The sequence below is a fragment of the Stenella coeruleoalba genome (assembly GCF_951394435.1).
Source record: "Stenella coeruleoalba genome assembly, chromosome: 16".
NCBI lineage: Eukaryota > Metazoa > Chordata > Mammalia > Artiodactyla > Delphinidae > Stenella > Stenella coeruleoalba.
The window spans coordinates 69784797-69805990 of NC_137162.1; the positions used below are offsets into that span (position 1 = coordinate 69784797).

At 39.9% G+C, this 21194-nt stretch overlaps 1 protein-coding gene across 6 annotated transcripts in view; it reads left to right on the plus strand.

Moving 5' to 3' along the window:
- RTKN2 (rhotekin 2) overlaps positions 1–21194 on the plus strand; it is a 213618-nt gene that overhangs the window by 136136 nt on the left and 56288 nt on the right. Inside the window, exons 13-14 of one of the 6 annotated variants that reach the window (XR_013824356.1) lie at positions 13963–14056; positions 14935–14969. The exons of the other annotated variants lie outside the window; for them this stretch is intronic. The gene's annotated coding sequence lies outside the window, so the exon portion shown is untranslated. Of the gene's footprint in view, positions 1–13962; positions 14057–14934; positions 14970–21194 lie in introns of those variants that run through there. 6 annotated transcript variants of the gene reach the window in all.

Consider the following 21194-nt stretch of genomic DNA (forward strand, 5'->3'; position numbering starts at 1 on the left):
ATGGGTATTTGAGCCAGGCTTGAAGTATGAGTTGGTTTTTATTAATTACATTTCTTTTTGGTAAAAAAGCAACAGGTGATAACTTAAGCAAAAGCAACAATAGCAAAACTGGTGGGGGACTTTATTGAAAGGCTATTAGAATCATCCAGAGGAATGAAGGGGGCCTAAGGAAGGTTGGACAGGACAAGTCAGGGTCCTCAGCAACATAAAGATTGAAAGAATAAAGTTTTATTCTCCTAGAGTAGTGACTACATCAACATATTAAAACTTTTTAATATTGGGGTGAAAACATGAATCACAGAACTTAACATCTAGAACTGTGGTTCTAAATCAGGAGTAATTTGTGTTCACCATGGACTATTTGGCAGTGTCTGGAGACATTTTTGATTGCCCCGACGGAGGTTCAGAGTGCTGCTCGAATCTGGTAGGAAGAGACCAGGGATGCTGCTAAGTCTTGTAGGATTGGGCTCTGCAGATATGGGAAAGGGCATTCCGAACAGGGAACAGAAAGAACAGTGGAGCAGGAGGATCACCGTGGTTTAAAATATGTCCACAGATTCTTTCACACTTCTTCAAACGTAGAACGTAATTCTCCTCCCGTTGAATTGGGACTTAGGGATTCACTTCTAATGAATAGAGTATGGTGGAAATGATGCCGTGTGACTTGTGAGGCTAAGATATGAAGGAGAGTTTATACCTAAGCACTCTGTCTTGGATCACTGACTTTGAGGGAAGCCAGCAACTACACTCCCATCAGTCCTGGAAGAGACCCATGTGGAGAGAAACTGAGACCTCTGCCCCACAACCAGCACCAACTTTCGAATGAGCACTCAGAAGCGGATCCACAAACCTAGGCATGATGGCAGCCTCTGGAGAAATTCCAAGCCAGAACCACCAAGCTAAACACCTCCTAAATTCTTGACCTGCAGAAATTGATAATAAGATAATAAATATTTATTATTATTATTTTTTAACATCTTTATTGGAGTATAATTGCTTTACAATGGTGTGTTAGTTTCTGCTTTATAACAAAGTGAATCAGCTATACATATGCATACATCCCAATGTCTCCTCCCTCTTGCATCTCCCTCCCACCCTCCCTATCCCACCCCTCTAGGTGGTCACAAAGCAGCGAGCTGATCTCCCTGTGCTATGCGGCTGCTTCCCACTAGCTATCTGTTTTACATTTGGTAGTGTGTATATGTCCAAGCCACTCTCTCACTTCATCCCAGCTTCCCCTTCCCCTTCCCCGTGTCCTCAAGTCCATTCTCTACATCTGCGTCTTTATTCCTGTCCTGCCCTTACGTTCTCTGGAACCTTTTTTTTTTTTTTTAGATTCCATATATATATGTGTTAGCATATGGTATTTGTTTTTCTCTTTCTGACTTACTTCACTCTGTATAACAGACTCTAGGTCCATCCACCTCACTACAAATAACTCAATTTCGTTTCTTTTTATGGCTGAGTAAAAATAGTCCATTGTATATATGTGCCACATTTTCTTTATCCATTCATCCGATGATGGATACTTAGGTTGCTTCCGTGTCTTGGCTATTGTAAATAGAACTGCAATGAACACTGTGGTACATGACTCTTTTTGAATTATGGTTTTCTCAGGGTATAAGCCCGGTAGTGGGATTGCTGGGTCGTATGGTAGTTCTATTTTTAAATTTTTAAGGAACCTCCATAGTGGCTGTATCAATTTACATTCCCACCAACAGTGCAAGAGGGTTCCCTTTTCTCCACACCCTCTCCAGCATTTATTGTTTGTAGATTTTTGATGATGGCCATTCTGACGGGTGTGAGGTGATACCTAATTGTAGTTTTGATTTGCATTTCTCTAATGATTAGTGATGTTGAGCATCCTTTCATGTGTTTGTTGGCAATCTGTATATCTTCTTTGGAGAAATGTCTATTTAGGTCTTCTGCCCATTTTCGGATTGGGTTTGTTTTTTTGATACTGAGCTTCATGAGCTGCTTGTAAATTTAGGAGATTAATCCTTTGTCAGGTGCTTCATTTGCAAATATGTTCTCCCATTCTGAGGGTTGTCTTTTCGTCTTGTTTATGTTTTCCTTTGCTGTGCAAAAGCTTTGAAGTTTCATTAGGTCCCATTTGTTTATTTTTGCTTTTATTTCCATTTCTCTAGGAGGTGGATCAAAAAGGATCTTGCTGTGATTTATGTGTTCTGCCTATGTTTTCCTCTAAGAGTTTTATAGTGTCTGGCTTTACATTTAGGTCTTTCATCCATTTTGAGTTTATTTTTGTGTATGGTGTTAGGGAGTGTTCTAATTTCATTCTTTTACATGTAGCTGTCCAGTTTTCCCAGCACCACTTATTGAAGAGGGTGTCTTTTCTCCATTGTGAATTCTCGCCTTCTTTATCAAAAATAACATGACCATAGGTGCGTGGGTTTATCTCTGGGCTTTCTATCCTGTTCCATTGATCTCTATTTCTGTTTTTGTGCCAGTACCATGCAGTCTGGTTTACTGTAGCTTTGTAGTATAGTCTGAAGTCTGGGAGCCTGATTCCTCCATCTCCGTTTTTCTTTCTCAAGATTGCTTTGGCTATTTGGGGTCTTTTGTGTTTCCATAGAAATTGTGAAATTTTTTGTTCTAGTTCTGTGAAAAATGCCATTGTTTGATAGGGATTGCATTGAATCTGTAGATTTCTTTGGGTAGTATAGTCATTTTCACAATGTTGATTCTTCCAATCCAAGAACATGGTATATCTCTCCATCTGTTTGTATCATCTGTAATTTCTTTCATCACTTTCTTACAGTTTTCTACATACAGGTCTTTTGTCTCCTTAGGTAGGTTTATTCCTAGGTATTTGATTCTTTTTGTTGCAATGGTAAATGAGAGTGTTTCCTTAATTTCTCTTAGATTTTCCATCATTAGTATATAGGAATGCAAGAGATTTCTGTGCATTAATTTTGTATCCTGCTACTTTACCAAATTCATTGATCAGCTCTAGTAGTTTTCTGGTAGCATCTTTAGGATTCTCTACGTATAGTATCATGTCATTTGCAGACAGAGACAGCTTTACTTCTTCTTTTCTGATTAGGATTCCTTTTATTTCTTTTTCTTCTCTGATTGCTGTTGCTAAAACTTCCAAAACTATGTTGAATAATAGTTGTGAGAGTTGGCAACCTTGTCTTGTTCCTGATCTTAGAGGAAATGGTTTCAGTTTTTCACAATTGAGAACGATGTGGGCTGTGGGTTTGTCATATATGGCCTTTATTATGCTGTGGTAAGTTCCCTCTATGCCTACTTTCTGGAGGGTTTTTAATCATAAATGGGTGTTGAACTTTGTGAAAAGCGTTTTCTTCATCTACTGAGATGATCATATGTTTTTTCTCCTTCAGTTGGTTAATATGTTGTATCACAGTGATTGATTTGCATATATTGAAGAATCCTTGCATTCCTGGGATAAACCCCACTTGATCCTGGTGCTGTTGGATTCTGTTTGCTAGTATTTTGTTGAGGATTTTTGCATCTATGTTCATCAGTGATACTGGCCTGTAGTTTTCTTTCTTTGTGACGTCTTTGTTTGGTTTTGGTATCAGGGTGATGGTGGCCTCGTAGAATGAGTTTGGGAGTGTTCCTCCCTCTGCTATATTTTGGAAGAGTTTGAGAAGGATGGTGTTAGCTCTTCTCTAAATGTTTGATAGAATTCGCCTGTGAAGCCATCTGGTCCTGAGCTTTTGTTTGTTGTAAGATTTTGAATCACAGTTGTAATTTCAGTGCTTGTGATTGGTCTGTTTATATTTTCTATTTCTTCCTGGTTCAGTTGTGGAAGGTTGTGCTTTTCTAAGAATTTGTTCATTTCTTCCAGGTTGTCCATTTTATTGGCATATAGTTGCTTGTAGTAATCTCTCATGATCTGGCTAATGGTTTATCAATTTTGTTTATCTTCTCAAAGAACCAGCTTTTAGTTTTATTGATCTTTGCTATTGTTTTCTTCATTTCTTTTTCATTTATTTCTGATTTGATCTTTATGATTTCTTTCCTTCTGCTAACTTTGGGGTTCTTTTGTTCTTCTTTCTCTAATTGCTTTAGGTGTAAGGTTAGGTTGTTTATTTGAGATGTTTCTTGTTTCTTGAGGTAGGATTGTATTGCTATAAACTTCCCTCTGAGAACTGCTTTTGGTGAGTCCCATAGGTTTTGGGTCATCGTGTTTTCATTGTCATTTGTTTCTAGGCATTTTTTGATTTCCTCTTTGATTTTTTCAGTGATCTCTTGGTTATTTAGTAGCATATTGTTTAGCCTCCATATGTTTGTATGTTTTACAGATTTTTTCCTGTAATTGATATCTAGTCTCATAGCATTGTGGTCAGAACAGATACTTGATATGATTTCAATTTTCTTAAATTTACCAAGGCTTTATTTGTGACCCAAGATATGATCTATTCTGGAGAATGTTCCATGAGCACTTGAGAAGTGTATTCTGTTATTTTTGGATGTAATGTCCTATAAATATCAATTAAGTCCATCTTGTTTAATGTATCATTTAAAGCTTGTGTTTCCTTATTTATTTTCATTTTGGATGATCTGTCCATTGGTGAAAGTGGGGTGTTAAAGTCCCCTACTATGATTGTGTTACTATTGATTTCCCCTTTTATGACTGTTAGCATTTGCCTTATGTATTGAGGTGCTCCTATGTTGGGTGCATAAATATTTACAATTGTTATATCTTCTTCTTGGATTGATCCCTTGATCATTATGTGGTGTCCTTCTTTGTCTCTTGTAATAGTCTTTATTTTAAAGTCTATTTCGTCTGCTATGAGAATTACTACTCCAGCTTTCTTTTGATTTCCAGTTGCATGGAATATCTTTTTCCATCCCCTCACTTTCAATCTGTATGCGTCCCTATGTCTGAAGTGGGTCTCCTGTGGACAGCATATATATGGGTCTTGTTTTTGTATCCATTCAGCCAGTCTATGTCTTTTGGTTGGAGCATTTAATCCATTTACATTTAAGGTAGTTATTGATATGTATGTTTCTATTACCATTTTCTTAATTGTTTTGGGTTTGTTATTATAGGCCTTTTCCTTCTCTTGTGTTTCCTGCCTAGAGAAGTTCCTTTAGCATTTGTTGTAAAGCTGGTTTGGTGGTGCTGAATTCTCTTAGCTTTTGCTTGTCTGTAAAGGTTTTGATTTCTCTGTCGAATCTGACTGAGATCCTTTCTGGGTAGAGTAATCTTGGTTGTAGGTTTTTCCCTTTCATCACTTTAAGTATGTCCTGCCACTCCCTTCTGGCTTGCAGAGTTTCTGCTGAGAGATCAGCTGTTAACCTTATGGGGATTCCCTTGTATGATATTTGCTGCTTTTCCCTTGCTGCTTTTAATGTTTTTCCTTTGTATTTAATTTTTGATAGTTTGATTAATATGTGTCTTGGCATGTTTCTCCTTGGATTTATCCTGTATGGGACTCTGTGCACTTCCTGGACTTGATTGACTGTTTCCTTTCCTGTGTTAGGGAAGTTTTCTACTATAATCTCTTCAAATATTTTCTCAGACTCTTTCTTTTTCTCTTCTGGGACCCCTACAATTCTAATGTTGGTGCATTTAATGTTGTCCCAGAGGTCTCTGAGACTGTCCTCAATTCTTTTCATTCTTTTTTCTTTATTCTGCTCTGTGGTAGTTATTTCCACTATTTAATCTTCCAGGTCACTCATCTGTTCTTCTGCCTCAGTTATTCTGCTATTGATTCCTTCTAGAGAATTTTTAATTTCATTTATTGTGTTGTTCATCATTGTTTGTTTGCTCTTTAGTTCTTCTAGGTCCTTGTTAAACGTTTCTTGTATTTTCTCCATTCTATTTCCAAGATTTTGGATTACATTTACTATCATTACTCTGAATTCGTTTTCAGGTAGACTGCCTATTTCCTCTTCATTTGTTAGGTCTGGTGGGTTATTACCTTGCTTCTTCATCTGCTGTGTGTTTCTCTGTCTTCTCACTTTCTTAACTTACTGTGTTTGGGGTCTCCTTTTCACAGGCTCTAAGTTCATAGTTCCCGTTGTTTTTGGTGTCTGCCCCCAGTGGGTAAGGTGGGTTCAGTGGGTTGTGTCAGCTTCCTGGTGGAGGGCACTGGTGCCTGTGTTCTGGTGGATGAGGCTGGATCTTGTCTTTCTCGTGAGCAGGACCATGTCCCTTGGTGTTTTGGGGGTGTCTGTGACCTTATTATGAATTGAGGCAGCCTCTCTGCTAGTGGGTGGGGTTGTGTTCCTGTCTTGCTCATTGTTTGGCATAGGGTGTCCAGCATTGTAGCTTGCTGGTTGTTGAGTTGAGCTGGGTTTAGCGTTGAGATGGAGATCTCTGAGAGAGCTTTCGCCGTTTGATATTACGTGGAGCCGGGAGGTCTCTGGTGGACCAGTGTCCTGAACTCAGCTCTCCCACCTCAGAGGCACAGGCCTGACACCGAAGTGGGGCACCAAGACCCTGTCAGCCACACGGCTCAGCAGAAAAGGGAGGAAGGAGGGAGGAAGGAAGCAAGGAAGGAAGGAAGGAAAAATTAATAAAATAAAAAAGGGCTTCCCTGGTGGCACAGTGGTTGAGAGTCCGCCTGCCGATGCAGGGGACACGGGTTCGTGCCCCGGTCCGGGAGGATCCCACATGCCACGGAGCGGCTGGGCCCGTGAGCCATGGCCGCTGAGCCTGCGCGTCCGGAGCCTGTGCTCCGCAATGGGAGAGGCCACAACAGTGAGAGGACCACGTACCACAAAAAAAAAAAAAAAAAAAAATTAAAAAAAAATAAAATAAATTATTAAAAATTAAAAAAAATTGAAAAGTAATTTAAAGAAAAGAAAGAAGAGATCAACCAAACCAAAGAAACAAATCCACCAGTGATAACAAGCGCTAAAAAACTATACCAAAAAAACAGGCGGAACCCTAGGAGAAATGGTAAAAGCAAAGCTATACAGACAAAATCACAAGAAAGTCCATCGCCTCAATTTGGGATGATTCATTGTCTATTCATGTATTCCACAGATGCAGGGTACATCAAGTTGATTGTGGAGATTTAATCCACTGCTCTTGAGGCCACTGGGAGAGATTTCTGTTTCTCTTCTTTGTTTGCACAGCTCCAGGGGTTCGGCTTTGGATTGGCCCCGCCTCTGCGTGTAGGTCGCCTGAGGGCATCTGTTCCCGCTCAGACAGGACGGGGTTAAAGGAGCAGCTGATTCGGGAGCTCTGGCTCACTCAGGCCGGGGGGAGGGAGGGGTACAGAAGAATGTGGGGTGAGCCTGCGGCAGCAGAGGCCAGCATGATGTTGCAACAGCCTGTGGCGCGCCATGTGTTCTCCTGGGGAAGTTGTCCCTAGATCCCGGGACCCTGGCAGTGGTGGGCTGCACAGGCTCCCCGGAAGCGGGGTATGGATAGTGACCTGTGCTCGCACACAGGCTTCCTGGTGGCTGTAGCAGCAGCCACCTTAGCGTTTCATGCCAGTGTCTGGTGTCCGCGCTCACAGCCACGGCTCGTGCCCGTCTCTGGAGCTCCTTTAAGCAGCGCTCTTAATCCCCTCTCCTCGCGCACCAGGAAACAAAGAGGGAAGAAAAAGTCTCTTGCCTCTTCGGCAGATCCAGACGTTTTCCCGGACTCCCTCCCGGCTAGGCGTGGCGCACTAACCCCTGCAGGCTGTGTTCACGCCGCCAACCCCAGTCCTCTCCCTGCGCTCCGACCGAAGCCCGAGCCTCAGCTCCCAGCCCCGCCTGCCCCGGTGGGTGAGCAGACAACCCTCTCGGGCTGGTGAGTGCTGGTAAGCGCCAATCCTCTTTGCGGCAATCTCTCCGCTGTTCCCTCCGCACCTCTGTTGCTGCGCTCTCCTCCGCAGCTCCGAAGCTTACCCCCACTCCCACCACCACCCCCTCTCCCCGTCTCCGCCAGTGAAGGGGCTTCCTAGTGTGTGGAAACCTTTCCTCCTTCACAGCTCCCTCCCACTGGTGCAGGTCCCGTCCCTATTCTTTTGTCTCTGTTTATTCTGTTTTCTTTTGCCCTACCCAGGTACGTGGGGAAGTTTCTTGCCTTTTGGGAAGTCTGAGGTCTTCTGACAGCCTTCAGTAGGTGTTCTGTAGGAGTTGTTCCACGTGTAGATGTATTTCTGATGTATTTGTGGGGAGGAAGGTGATCTCCGTGTGTTACTCTTCCGCCATCTTTAAAGTCTCTCAAATGTTTATTATTTTAACCAGTAGATTTTGGGCTACTGGTTTCCATGGCAGTATATATTTTTAAAAAGCATAAAAATATAGGGTATGCCAAGGGCTTGAAATGGTTTAATTGTGTATGGTTGGGAATTAGTGAGAAATAAGGTTGACTAGGCAGGTGAACTCAGGTCATGGAAGGCCTTGAATGTCAGGCTGAAGAATTTACCTTTTGTTTGGTAGCTGAAGAAGTCTGCCATATGGGCGTGGTATATCCAGATCACATCTGGCTTATTCTCTGTTAGAGTAGCAAGGGAAGAAGTAACTACAGTTAGTATTGGGGTTCATGCACATCATTAAATTGTCTCTAGAAGAAAAACAACCTATAAATGTCAGCACTACATGTCCATTTTATCTGTCATGCTTTGTCAGTATAAAGGTACTGAGAAGATCAAGTCTCCCCTGACTTTATAAAAAATTTTTTGAAGAAGAGAGAAACCTCTCACAGGTGTCCAGGTCACTAATGTGACACCATTGAGTTGATTTTTCTTACCTGCCAGCCTTTTTGCAAGGGTAGGGTGACACATTAAATTGCTTCCACCTGCAGCATCTTAGCATGACTGGGTTTATCAAGTTCTCTTTTCAGTAGGCAAGAAGGAAGGAGAGGCCTGAAGGGCTGTGAAGAGTGACACAGAGGGGTGAACAGATTGAAGGGAGGAAACATTCAGGGGCCCAGAGCAAACCTCATTGGCATGCATCCACACCAAGGGGTTTGAGTGGATTCCATGATTCCTCCTCCCTGCTGGGGGAAATTCAACTGTGTATTTGGTTTGGTTTGGGTGGGGTTTTGTTGGCTTGTTTTTATCATTTGTAATACCAAAAGTGTTTTTTAAATAGTCAATTATGAGAGCCGAGCTGTTATCATCCCAAAATCAATCACTCAGGGTTTCTCAGGGAAATTAGAATACCATGCCCGGTATACTTCAACACCTTTACTATGTCATGTAGCAAACATCCCAAGAAATTAAATTCAGTAAAAATTTGGAGATATGATTACACTTGAGATGGATTTCAACCCAAATCAATTGCTAAAATAAAAAACTGAGACTGGAGAACTCAGAAAGTATAGGACTAAATGTACCACAAGTCTTATCAACTCCAGTGTAAATAGTCTGTTTAATTTTCTGCCGTGAACTTCCTGGGAAGCAGTTGATAACTTGTTCTGTTTATATATTATTTTGGGGACGAAAACAACATGTATTCAGCCAACACTTTGCTAATCGCCGTCATAGGTAGACCTCTGCTCATTGCCTGGGCGTGTGAAGACGAGGATGAAGGCTAGTCTGTCCTCACAGAGTGTATTGATTAGTTGGATTGATTCATGCGGTTTAGTTCCAGTGTCAGAAAAAAAACAAGTATTCTTCTGATCAGTAACCAGCATTGAAATGACAACAGTACAATGGTTTACTTTTGTTTCAGCAGCAGAGCCCTGTTTCCAAATAAAATTTTATGTAGGCCTTTTAATACGTAAAACAGGTCAAAGTGGAACTAGTCTGGAGTGGGAAGGGAGTGAGGAGCCCTTGGCTTCCTATCCTACCTCGTCACCCATTTCACCTCCTAGCAGTCCCAGAATCTTCTCTGTAGGACCTTGGGGTTTCCCAGAACAGTTTGAAAACTGCTGATCTAGTGCATTGCTTGAGTCTTGGTGAAGTATTGCTGGACATTCAGTTTAGAAGCTGATGAGCTATAGATTAACTCTTCTTTCTTTTTGCAGTTAATTGGCCTTTTAGAACCTTACATTTTGACTGCTCAGTACTGGATTACTCAGTAGGCAAAAATAAGCAATGCTCAATCCAACAAAACACACACACACACACACACACACACACACACACAGAAGAAAGAGACCAGACTTTTTAATAAGAAAAAAAGAAACTATATTAATTCCATCACAAGTATAATATTTATATTTTATGGGTTGGTATAGTATTGTTTTTTAATTATATAGGGTGGAGGGAAGAGGGCACCAAAATTTTCAGTGCTTGAAGTCTTCCAAAGGCTTCCTTCCCCACTCAGTAGCCGTCAACTGATTCCTGGGGCCATGAATCAAGGAGAGAACATAGCTCCTTAAACCACACAGGTCCTTCTCTGTCGGGGCTGGTAGCCACATTCCCTGTTGTACCAATGCCCATTCCAGTTAGCAGACAGAGGAATGCAAAGATGTTCACTGTGCCCTGTCTGCCTCCATGGTTGCAAAGTCTCCATATTTGTCCCCTTCAAGTCAAGAACAGTTTCCCTCATCAATTCTGTTTCTCGTAAATCACTCACTTAACTTGTCCTTTAAGCAAAACTTTACATGGATTTGTAGAGAGGAACCTTTTGGGGAACTTCTCAATATTTAGATGCATTAAGTAGAAACTTTCACTGAATTATAAAATATTTCCCCAATGTAAAATAAAACAAGCACAAAATAAAAGTTTATATGTTAAGAATAGGTGAGAGTGAGATCCCCTAGGCAGGGCAGTCAGGCATGGAGGGGAGAAAAGCAAAGGTGTGATGGTCCAGCTCCCTCCTGTGGTTAGTCACGTTTTACATTCTCCTTCCATTGCAGTGCTAAAAGCGCACCACCCTGGGTTCCAGTCCCAAAGGTGCTGCCTTCACCGACCCGCTTTAGGTCAATACCTAACTCTGCTAAGCCTCAGACCGTGTAAAATGGTAATAATAGAACCTTCCTCAGAGTGTCGTTGCAAGCATTCAATGAGAAATTGTAAAGCTATCTGTAAAGTTCCAGGAAAATAGTAAGTGTCCAATAAATGTTAGCTACTAAGGCTATTAGTATGGCAGCCACTGAGGTGGTGCTGAGCGCGAACAATACCTGATACACTGTTTAGGAAACAACACAGCTTGGGGTGGCTGCAAGGTGAGGAGCCACTGGTCAGGTACCATGGCTTCTCTTGTTAGGTTCACCTGGACTCCTCCTTGAAAACCAGCCCAAGAGCTCGTCCTTTGAAGTCTCACTACAGTTTGAAAGTGAGGCAAGTCTTTACCAAAAGCATTTTTTTTAATTGAAGTATAGTTGATTTACAATGTTGTATTAATTTCTGCTATATAGCAAAGTGATTCATTTATAAACATATAAATTCGTTGTTATTTTCTTTTCCATTATGGTTTATCCTGGGATATTGAATATAGTTCCCTGTGCTCTACTGTAAGACCTTGTTGTTTATCTATTCTATATATAATAGTTTGTATCTGCTAATCCCAAACTCCCAATTCATCCCTCCTCCACCCTCTCTCCCCCATGGCAACCACAAGTCTGTTCTCTGTGTCTGTGAGTCTGTTCCTGTTTCGTAGATAGTTTCATTTGTGTCATGTTTTAGATTCCACATATAAGTGATATCATATGGCATTTGTCTTTCTCTTTCTGACTTATTTCACTTAGTATGATCACCTCTGGGTCCATCCATGTTGCTGCAAATGGCAGTATTTCATTATTTTTTATGGCTGAGTAGTATTCCATTGTATATATGTACCACCTCTTCTTTATCCATTCATCCATTGATGGACATTTAGGTTGTTTCCATGTCTTGGCTGTTGTGAATAGTGCTTCTATGAACGTAGGGGTGCATGTATCTTATTGAGTTACAGTTTTGTTTGGATATATGCCCAGGAGTGGGATTGCTGGGTCACATGGCAACTCTATTTTTAGGTTTTTGGGGACCTGCCATACTGTTTTCCATAGTGGCTGCACCAATTTACATTTCCACCAACAGTGTAGGAGGGTTCCCTTTTCTCCACACCCTCTCCAGCATTTGTTATTTGTACACTTTTTAATAATGGCCATTCTGATGAATGTGAGGTGATACCTCATTGTTGTTTTGATTTGCATTTCTCTAACAGCAATTTGAAGCATCTTTTCATGTGCCTGTTGGCCATCTGTATGTCTTCTTTGGAGAAATGTCTGTTTATGTCTTCTGCCCATTTTTTGATTGGGTTGTCTTTTGTTATTGTTGAGTTGTATAAGCTGTTTGTATATTTTGGAAATTAAGCCCTCGTTGGTCGCATCATTTGCAAATATTTTCTCCCAGTCCGTAGGTTGTCTTTTTGTTTTGTTTATGTTATGTTTCCTTTGCTGTACAAAAGCTTGTAAGTTTGATTAGGTCCCATTAGTTTATTTTTGCTCCAAAAGCAGTGTTGGAATCAGAGGTGGAGGAACTGATGGAATCAAATGCTTATTAGCTTAGGACTCAGTGCCTAAGTCAACTTGGAGAGGCTGCCACTCAAAAATGTGAGTTTTTATTTTTACTGTGGAGGTCATATTTATGATAACTTCTAGAAGCAAGAAATGGCAAGTTAAATTATCATAAGACAAAACAAGAGTCATCTGAAGTTGACACTTAAATCAGATATGTCGGTGGCAAAATTAATTAGAACATGGGGGCAAAAGCAATGGGAAAGATTTTAGCAAGATTTCTGGGGAGTTGGGGATGGTGATGGTGAGGGAGCCTGGACTGACCATTGACCAGTGGTTTACCTATTAAATCTGACAGGCGTTTGGCCAGTGAATGGTAATATTCATTATGAGGCAAGAGAATATCTGGTAAAACCTACACTTTTATTCTCTCTTCAGTAATTAACAAGGCCTGTTTGTTTTCTTTACTCATCTCTGGTTTGAGATCATCATTAAATAATTATAAAATATAAACAGAGTGCTAGCATCTTGGGTGTCTTTGGTTTTTGAGAAATCTTTCTCTAGAGAATATATAACTTCACAATCGCTGTACTTATTTTAAGTTCTTTAGGCTGGAAAGGAACCTCAAAGGCAATCTACTCCAACTTCCTTCCCAAGGCAGAAGCACTCCCCTAACCCATAATATCCATGTGTGCCAGCTTCTAGTTGACATGATTTTTTTTGTTTTTTACTTTTTAGATTGTTTGTGTTTAGAATATTCAGACTGATTTCTTGTAAGTTCCAGTTCTAAGAAAGGTGGTCTTACATATTTTGATGGCTCATTTTTCTTGAAACTTGCAGCTTTCCTCTGACTCCCCTTTGTGATTCTGGCTGGCAGTGACTTTCTAGTTTTCTTCTCACCTTTATGGGAGTAAAGGTGATTTTTTTCAAAATATTAATAATCAACTACATAATCTCCAGAAACAGATACTGCCAGCAGTCTTCAAATTCCTCTTCACATAGTATCTCAAATACTATATTCAAACAGCTGCACAAAATTTAAAATACAACATGGCATTTCTCTGGCAGAATATAAGCTTCATAAGGGAAAGGACATGTGTTTTCTTCTTGTATTCGTAGCACCTAATACAGTACCTGACACATAATAATGGCTTTAGAACAATTCTTAAGAGGCATTGAATGAACGTTTTGTAGAGCTGTCGCTGTTTATTATTTTCCATTCAGCATTTACAGGTACCTTTCTTTTAAAGACGTCTGCTATTTACATAGCCACTTCATTGTTCATTAGTACATGACTCTGGTAAGCGTATCTCCTGTGAAGAGAAATATTATAACAAATTATTACGGCATTCAATACTGGTATTTCAGTTACTCAACTAATCCACCCACTGATAGAGTGAACTGAATTAAATACTTTGAAGAATAAACTCAAGTAAATCTTGATAAAAATCAAAGGCTGAGGAAATCTTGTTTGACAGAAGTCATGAACAAAAATGCTAAAATGAATACTGTTTAGGAAGAAATCCTCATTCTACAGCAGACTAAATGAAGAGTAATAGTTCAAGAGTATCAAAATGCCTATGTGATCAAAAGGCAGAAACAGCTTCTTTTTACTATGTCTCTTAATATTCCAGGACTCATAATATCCTGCCTGCATGAGCACCTGTCTTTGTGGTAATTCAGAGTATTTGAACACCTTATCTAATCCAACCTCAAATTTCCTGTGAGGTAGGTAAGCACTGAGGGCTCTTGGTACTGTTTTCAAGATGAGGCAAGTGAATTAGAGAGACTGTTTACACACTCCAAATTTCACAGAAACTTAAGGAGGAAGTGAGGGTAAGAATTAGCAGTTAATTCCCAGTCGTAGAAATCAATATCAGAGCTTGAAAGGACATTGTTGATAACCTGGCCCAACATGGGCTTTCCTGATGATACTTACTTGTGGTGACTTGATTCATTTCACCAACCACACAAATTTTGTGTAATTTTTAAATCATAAAAATAATATAGAACATAGTTTTATGTGTGTGTGTGTGTATATATGTATATAAATACATGGTATAGAAGGGTATTAAATTTTAAAAACAAACAAAAGATATGTATTACTCTCACATCTCAGTGCCACTTTTGAAGATTCTCATTACCCAGATGTAGCTATTAACAGTTTTTAATATATATTTCAAAAAATTTTTCTAAGCATTTTAAAGTATGTGCGTGTATACATGTACACACACACACGTGCAACTGTATGTTCCACTTTCTATTAAATAGCTATCCTTGGAAATGTAATAGTCATTCCAAACTTAACATGACCTTCTGCTGTTCTCTCCCAACCTGATGTTCCCAGTTTTCTCCATCTGGTGAATATCAACTTCATCTTTCCAGTTGCCCAGGTCAAAAATCATGAAATCATCTTCAGCTTCTCTCTTTCCTCCCTACTCTATGTCCAGTCCATCAACAAATCTTATTGAGCATATTTGAAAAATATATCCAGAATCCAACCAGTTATCGCCATCCCTGTTGCTTCCACCCTAGTTCAAACCACCATCATCTGTTGCCTGAGTTGTTGCAATAGTCTTCTAACTGTTCTCCCCACTTCTCTTTAGCTTCCTGTTGTCTATACTCAGTATAGCAGGCGGGCATCCTGTGAAAACACAATTCAGTTATATCTCTTCCATATTCAAAAACCATCCATGGACTTTCCCTGGTGGCGCAGTGGTTAAGAATCCGCCTGCCAATGCAGGGGACATGGGTTTGAGCCCTGGTCCGGGAAGATCCCATGTGCCACAACTACTGAAGCCCGCGTGCCTAGAACCCCTGCTCTGTAGCAAGAGAAGCCACCGCAATGAGAAGCCCATGCACCGCAACGAAGAGTAGCCCTTGCTTGTCGCAACTAGAGAAAGCCCTCCTGCAGCAACAAAGACCCAGCGCAGCCAAAAATAAATATAAATAAATAAATAAGTTTATTAAAAAAAAAAAAACATCCAAAGGCTCCCCATTCAATTCAGAGTAAAAGCCAAATGACCTGTAAGACTCTACATGGTATCTTGACCCCTTACCTCTCTTACTTTATCTCCTGCTCTTCTTGAGACGCCTCACTCTCTTTGCTTTAGACATACTGGCCTTTTTGCTGTCTTGAACAGTCCAAGCATGTTCCTGCCTCAGAGCCTTTTGCACTTGCTGTTTCTTTTGCCTGGAATGTTCTTGCCCGACTTATCCTCCCTTCCTTCAAGTCTTAATTTAAATGTAACTTTCTTAATGAGTCCTTCCCTAGCCATCCTATTATAATTGTTACTCTATTCCCAAGCTCATACTTTCTACACCCTTCCTTGCTTCAGTTTTCTCCTTAGAATTCATCTTTACTTATTTGTCTTACTAGTTATCAATCCCTCTGAGATAGATGGCTTCCAAATGTAACCACATTAACTTCCATCCCACATACTCTTTTCTGATGTGACATTGCTGCTCCCCCCCACCTTCAAGAAATGGAGTCTGTTTCCCCTCCACTTGATTCTGGGCTTCCGTCTTCCATGTTTGGAATGCTTCCATTGGAGGCCAGTGGCCACATAAGAAAACCAACTACCCTGAGACCACCCAGCTTTAAGGAAGACCAAGCTAGTGGAGAGAAGCCACCTATGGATGAGTACCCCAAGGCTCCAGACGTGGGTAAAGTCTTACTCCAGACTGAGCAAAGGCTTCTTGAACTTTCTAGCCCATCATAGCCATCAGCTGAACGGAGTCAAGTGAATGACCCATCATCCGACACGATATGAACAGAACTGTCAAGCCAGGCCCTAAATTCCTAAATCATAGAATTGTGAGGAAATAAAAAGTTTGCTTGAAGACACTATGTTTTGGGGTAGTTTATTAAGCAACAATAGATATGTGAAACATTCCCATACTAGAATGTAAGCTCCATGAGGACAAGGATATTTACTGGTTTTGTTGACTGCTGTATCCCCAGTGTATCCAGTAGTACTTGGAACAAGTTAGGTGCTCAGTAAACATCTGTTGAGTGAACGAATAAGTAAATCAAAGAGAGAGAGAACATCATGAAGGGAACATTACTAGCAGATCAGTATTTCTTTCTAATGCCATAAAACAGTAGGATATGGGTCCTAACTATGGCCATGATGCTGCCCACAGGGCCAACTTCCCAGGCTGGCCAGGACACAGAGGGTGCTCAGCACTGCATCTCAGGAAAACCAGGTTCACAGACATTGTCTTCAAACTTTTTATTTGAGATATTAAATCAAACTTTTAATTAACCAAATAAACTTTTAAGATGAAGTTTGTCTTTCTAAATATAAAAGGAACACAGATACATGGCAAAAATTTTAAACATCACAGGAAGTTTGTGCCATGAAAAGTGAGTTTCATTTTTCTCCCCGTGTTAACATTTCCTTTGGTAATAGTCTAGAAAATGTCTAGGCACAAGTGAGGCCTAAAGATTATCCCATTCTGTTCCTTGCTTTTTTCACTCTACACAGTATATTAAAGAAGGTTCCCTAAATGGCATTTAGCCCCCATTTACCGAATACCTACTATAGCCACCATCCAATGGCCCATTTAATCCTCACAACAACCCAGTAAGGTAGATAATATCATTTTATAGATGGAGGAATTGAGGCTTGAATAAGTGACATAACTTGTCCAAAGTTAAACACTTTGGAAATGATAGATTCAAGGTCTAACTCCAGAGCTACGCTTAACTTCCTTCCTCTACCGCCCGTGTTGCAGAGATGGAACTCATCGAGTTCTGCATTGTTATATTCCATTGACACAATCTTTTGGGCATTTTAGGCTCGAGCAAATGACTAAATAGATTGAAGGTAACGGGAGCCAGGTTTCCCACTATTGGGGAAGGGAGTTATAAGTATGGAAAGGGAAAGAGTAGAATATACCCCTTCATGTTAGTTTGGAATTGGAAGTATCACTATGAACTCATTTTTATTACATATCTATATCTTAGCTCTGTCCACTGAGAAGGCCTAGATATAAAGACATACCAGTAGCAATGAATGTGCTCAGATCTTGCTTCTAAATACTATTCTCCACTAAAAGGAACCAGAGTTCCTTGGAGAAATGAATGAGTCTGTTGCTGGCACAGGGACAGCACAAGATAAGTCTGGAACATTTTAACGCACCAGAAAGTAAGAAAGTGCTCCCAGTAGTCAAGCTGGAACCATTTGAGCAACCAAATAAAGTAGTCTTGGATTATAACACACAGTATAAAATAACTATTCATGAATTCATACTGACAAAAATAAAAGAATGAGTAAATAACAAGGGAGAAGAATTCCAATATACCTTTATATATGTTATATTTATACATTTATAATTTACATAGATACCCCTTTCTCAAGGAAGTGGGGCATAACTCCCCACTCCATGAACTGGGGCTACACATAGTGACCTCCTTCCAAAGAGCACAGTATGGAAAGAAGGAAGAAAAGTGTGGTGAGATGTGATAAACACTACCTCATCTAGGTGAGCTCTTTCACTTGGCCCAGTATTCCTTTGACATACCTCATACATTGCATTTTTGTTTGAGTACTTCCTCGTTTTCTGGTACTACAGAATTCTCCAGGCTCATCTGTGTATTTCCAGCCCCAATCCTAGAATCACCGATTTCTCCAAGGAGCCCTGGTTCCTTTTACTGGGGAATGGTTTTAGAAACCAAGATCTGATTGCTCACTGTGCTCATTGTTACTGACGTATCCTTGCTTCTAGCTCTCTCTGCTGACAGAATAAGAAAATGTATGTGTATATACTAACATATGTATGTGTTTTTCAAAGAATTTGTGCATTTCATCTAAGTGGTCAAATTTATTGCCATAACACTGATAATTTCTTATTTTTTCTGATCAGTATGGCTAGAGATTTATTAATTTTTTTTAAGAAAATATTGGGGGTAGGAGTTTATTAATTAATTTATTTATTTTTCCTGTGTTGGGTCTTCATTTCTGTGCGACGACTTTCTCTAGTTGTGGCAAGCGGGGACCACTCTTCATCGCAGTGCGTGGGGCTCTCACTATCATGGCTTCTCTTGTTGTGGAGCACAGGCTCCAGATGCACAGGCTCAGTAGTTGTGGCTCACGGGCCTAGTTGCTCCGCGGCATGTGGGATCCTCCCAGACCAGGGCTCAAACTGGTGTCCCCTGCATTAGCAGGCAGATTCTCAACCACTGCACCACCAGGGAAGCCCTATTAATTTTATTGATCTAAAAAAATCAGCTCCAGGCTTCCCTGGTGGCACAGTGGTTAGGAATCCGCCTGCCAGTGCAGGGGACATGGGTTTAAGCCCTGGTCCAGGAAGATCCCACATGCTGTGGAGCAACTAAGCCCATGTGCCACAGCTACTGAACCTGCGCTCTAGAGCCTGTGTGCCACAACTACTGAAGCCTGTGCACCTAGAGCCCATGCTCCACAACAAGAGAAGCCACCGCAGTGAGAAGCCCGCGCACCGCAACGAAGAATAGCCCCGCACGCAGCAACCAGAGGAAGCCTGCACACAGCAACAAAGACCCAATGCAGCCAAAAATAAATAAATTTATAAAAAAATTTAAAATCAGCCTTTATTGATTTTTTTAATTGCTTCTTTGTTTTCAAGGTCATCAATTTCCACTTAATTCTGTATTATTTTTCTTCTTCTCCTTTGGATTTCATTTGCTCTTCATTTTCTACTTTCTTAAGGTGGAAGCTAAGGTCACTAATTTGAGACTACTTTTCTTTTTTTTCTTTTTTTTTTTACTACAGGCACTTAGTGCATGAATTCCCCTCTAAGTACAGCTTTACCAGCATCTTACAAATGTTGATAATGCTGTGTTTTCATTTCATTCAGTTCAAAATACTTTTAATTTTCCTTTTTTATTTCTTTTTTGATCATAGGTTATTTAGAAGAGTATTATTTAGTTTCTAAACATTTTAAGATTTTCTGCAGATCTTTCTGGTATTGATTTCTAGTTTAATAGCACTGTGTCAGAGAACATGCTTTGTATAGCCTGAATTCTTTTAAACATGTTGAGTTTTGTTTTATGGCCCAGAATGTGGTGTCTCTGGATGAGTGTTCCATGTACATACACTTAAAAAGAATGTATATTCTACCGTCCTTGGGTGGAGTGTTCTATAAATGTCAGTTAAGTCCAGTTGTGTTGTTTAACTCTTCTATGTACCTGTTATCCACCTTTTGTCTACCTGTTTAGTCAGTTATTGAGAGAGGGATATTGAAATCCCTAACTATAATTGTGGATGTATTTATTTCTCCTTGCAGTTTTATCAGTTTTTACTCATGTATTTTAAAAATCTGTTATTGGTTTCATAAAAGTTTAGGATTTTCATGTCCTCCTGATGAACTAACTGATCCCTTTATCTTTGAGAAATGACCTTTTTTCTTCTTATTACTATCTTTGCTCTGTAATTACTTCATCTGATCTTAACATAACCACTCTTACTTCCTTTTGATTAATGTTAGCTTGGTACCTCTCATTTCAGCCTTTTACATCATTTTACATTTAACCCCATTTGTTCTTTATGTTTTAAGTGAGTTTCTTATAGGATTAGACAGTTAAGCGCTTGCTTTTTAATCCAATCTGACAATCTCTGCTTTTTAATTAGGATGTTTATTTAGATCATTTACATTTAAGGTGATTATTTATATGATAAAGTATAAATTTTTCATTTTGCTATTGTTTTCTTTTTTTAAATATTTACTTGGCTGCGTTGGGTTTTCATTGCGGCATGTGGGATCTTCGTTGCAGCACGCAGGATCTTTCAGTGTGGCATGCAGGAGTTGTGGTGCACGGGCTCAGTTGTTGCGGCACGCGGGCTCGGTAGTTGCAGCATGCAGGCACAGTTGTCCTGCGGCATGTGGGATCTTAGTTCCCCGACCAGGGATCAAACCCATGTCCCCTGCATTGGGAGGTGGGTTCTTAACCACTGGACCATCAGGAAGTCCCTGCTATTGTTTTCTGTTTAAGCCATACATCAGTTCATTGTTCTTCTCTTCTTCTTTTTTTTTTTTTTGCCTTCTTTTAGATTAACAGAGTATTATTATTATTATTACATTTTATCACCTTTGTTGGCTTATTTTTATTACATTTTTGTCACCTGTGTTGGCTTACTAACTCTTAGTAACTCTTGCCGTTTTAATGGTTCTTTTATACTATAATAAAGACCGACTTGTTAGATTAGCAGTTGAATTTCTCTGTTATATTACTGCCTAACTTTTAAAACAGAAATAACATTTTTGAGTATCTACTATGTGCCAGGTACTGTTCAGCACTTGTAATATCTTGTAATTAGCTCATGTAATACAAGAAGACTGTGAGGTATGGACTGTTGCTTTCATTTTACAAAACAGGCCTGAGAGGTTCACTTGCTCAAGGTTACACAGCGAGTAAATTGTTGAGTCTGGATTAACCTACCCTCTCCTTAGCCCTGTATCTCTGAGTCTTAGTAAATTCACAGTGGTGATCTCAAATCAATACTGTCTGATTTGAGATCACCACTGCTTCCTTTGAAAATTTAGTTTTATATGATTATTTTTATTTTTTATTATTTTAACTCACAAATCTATTTGTGGTAGCTTAACAATTAAGGGTTTCCTTGCATTTTTAATTTTTTGTGATTTGGGAAATTGCCATACCACGTGGCTCCAGCCATGGCCTTCTCAGTTCCTGCAAAGTAATCCATCAAACAGAAACCAGAGCATTTATTGTTGTAAGTATTCTTCCACTGGAGGTTATACTGAACTCCATAATTTCTGAGGTTGTTTACCAACTTTACCAGTCTGCATTTAAAAATTCTCCCAAGAACTAATTACTTAAAAATCATAACTTGTTTATAATTTTTTAAATTTGGTGTTT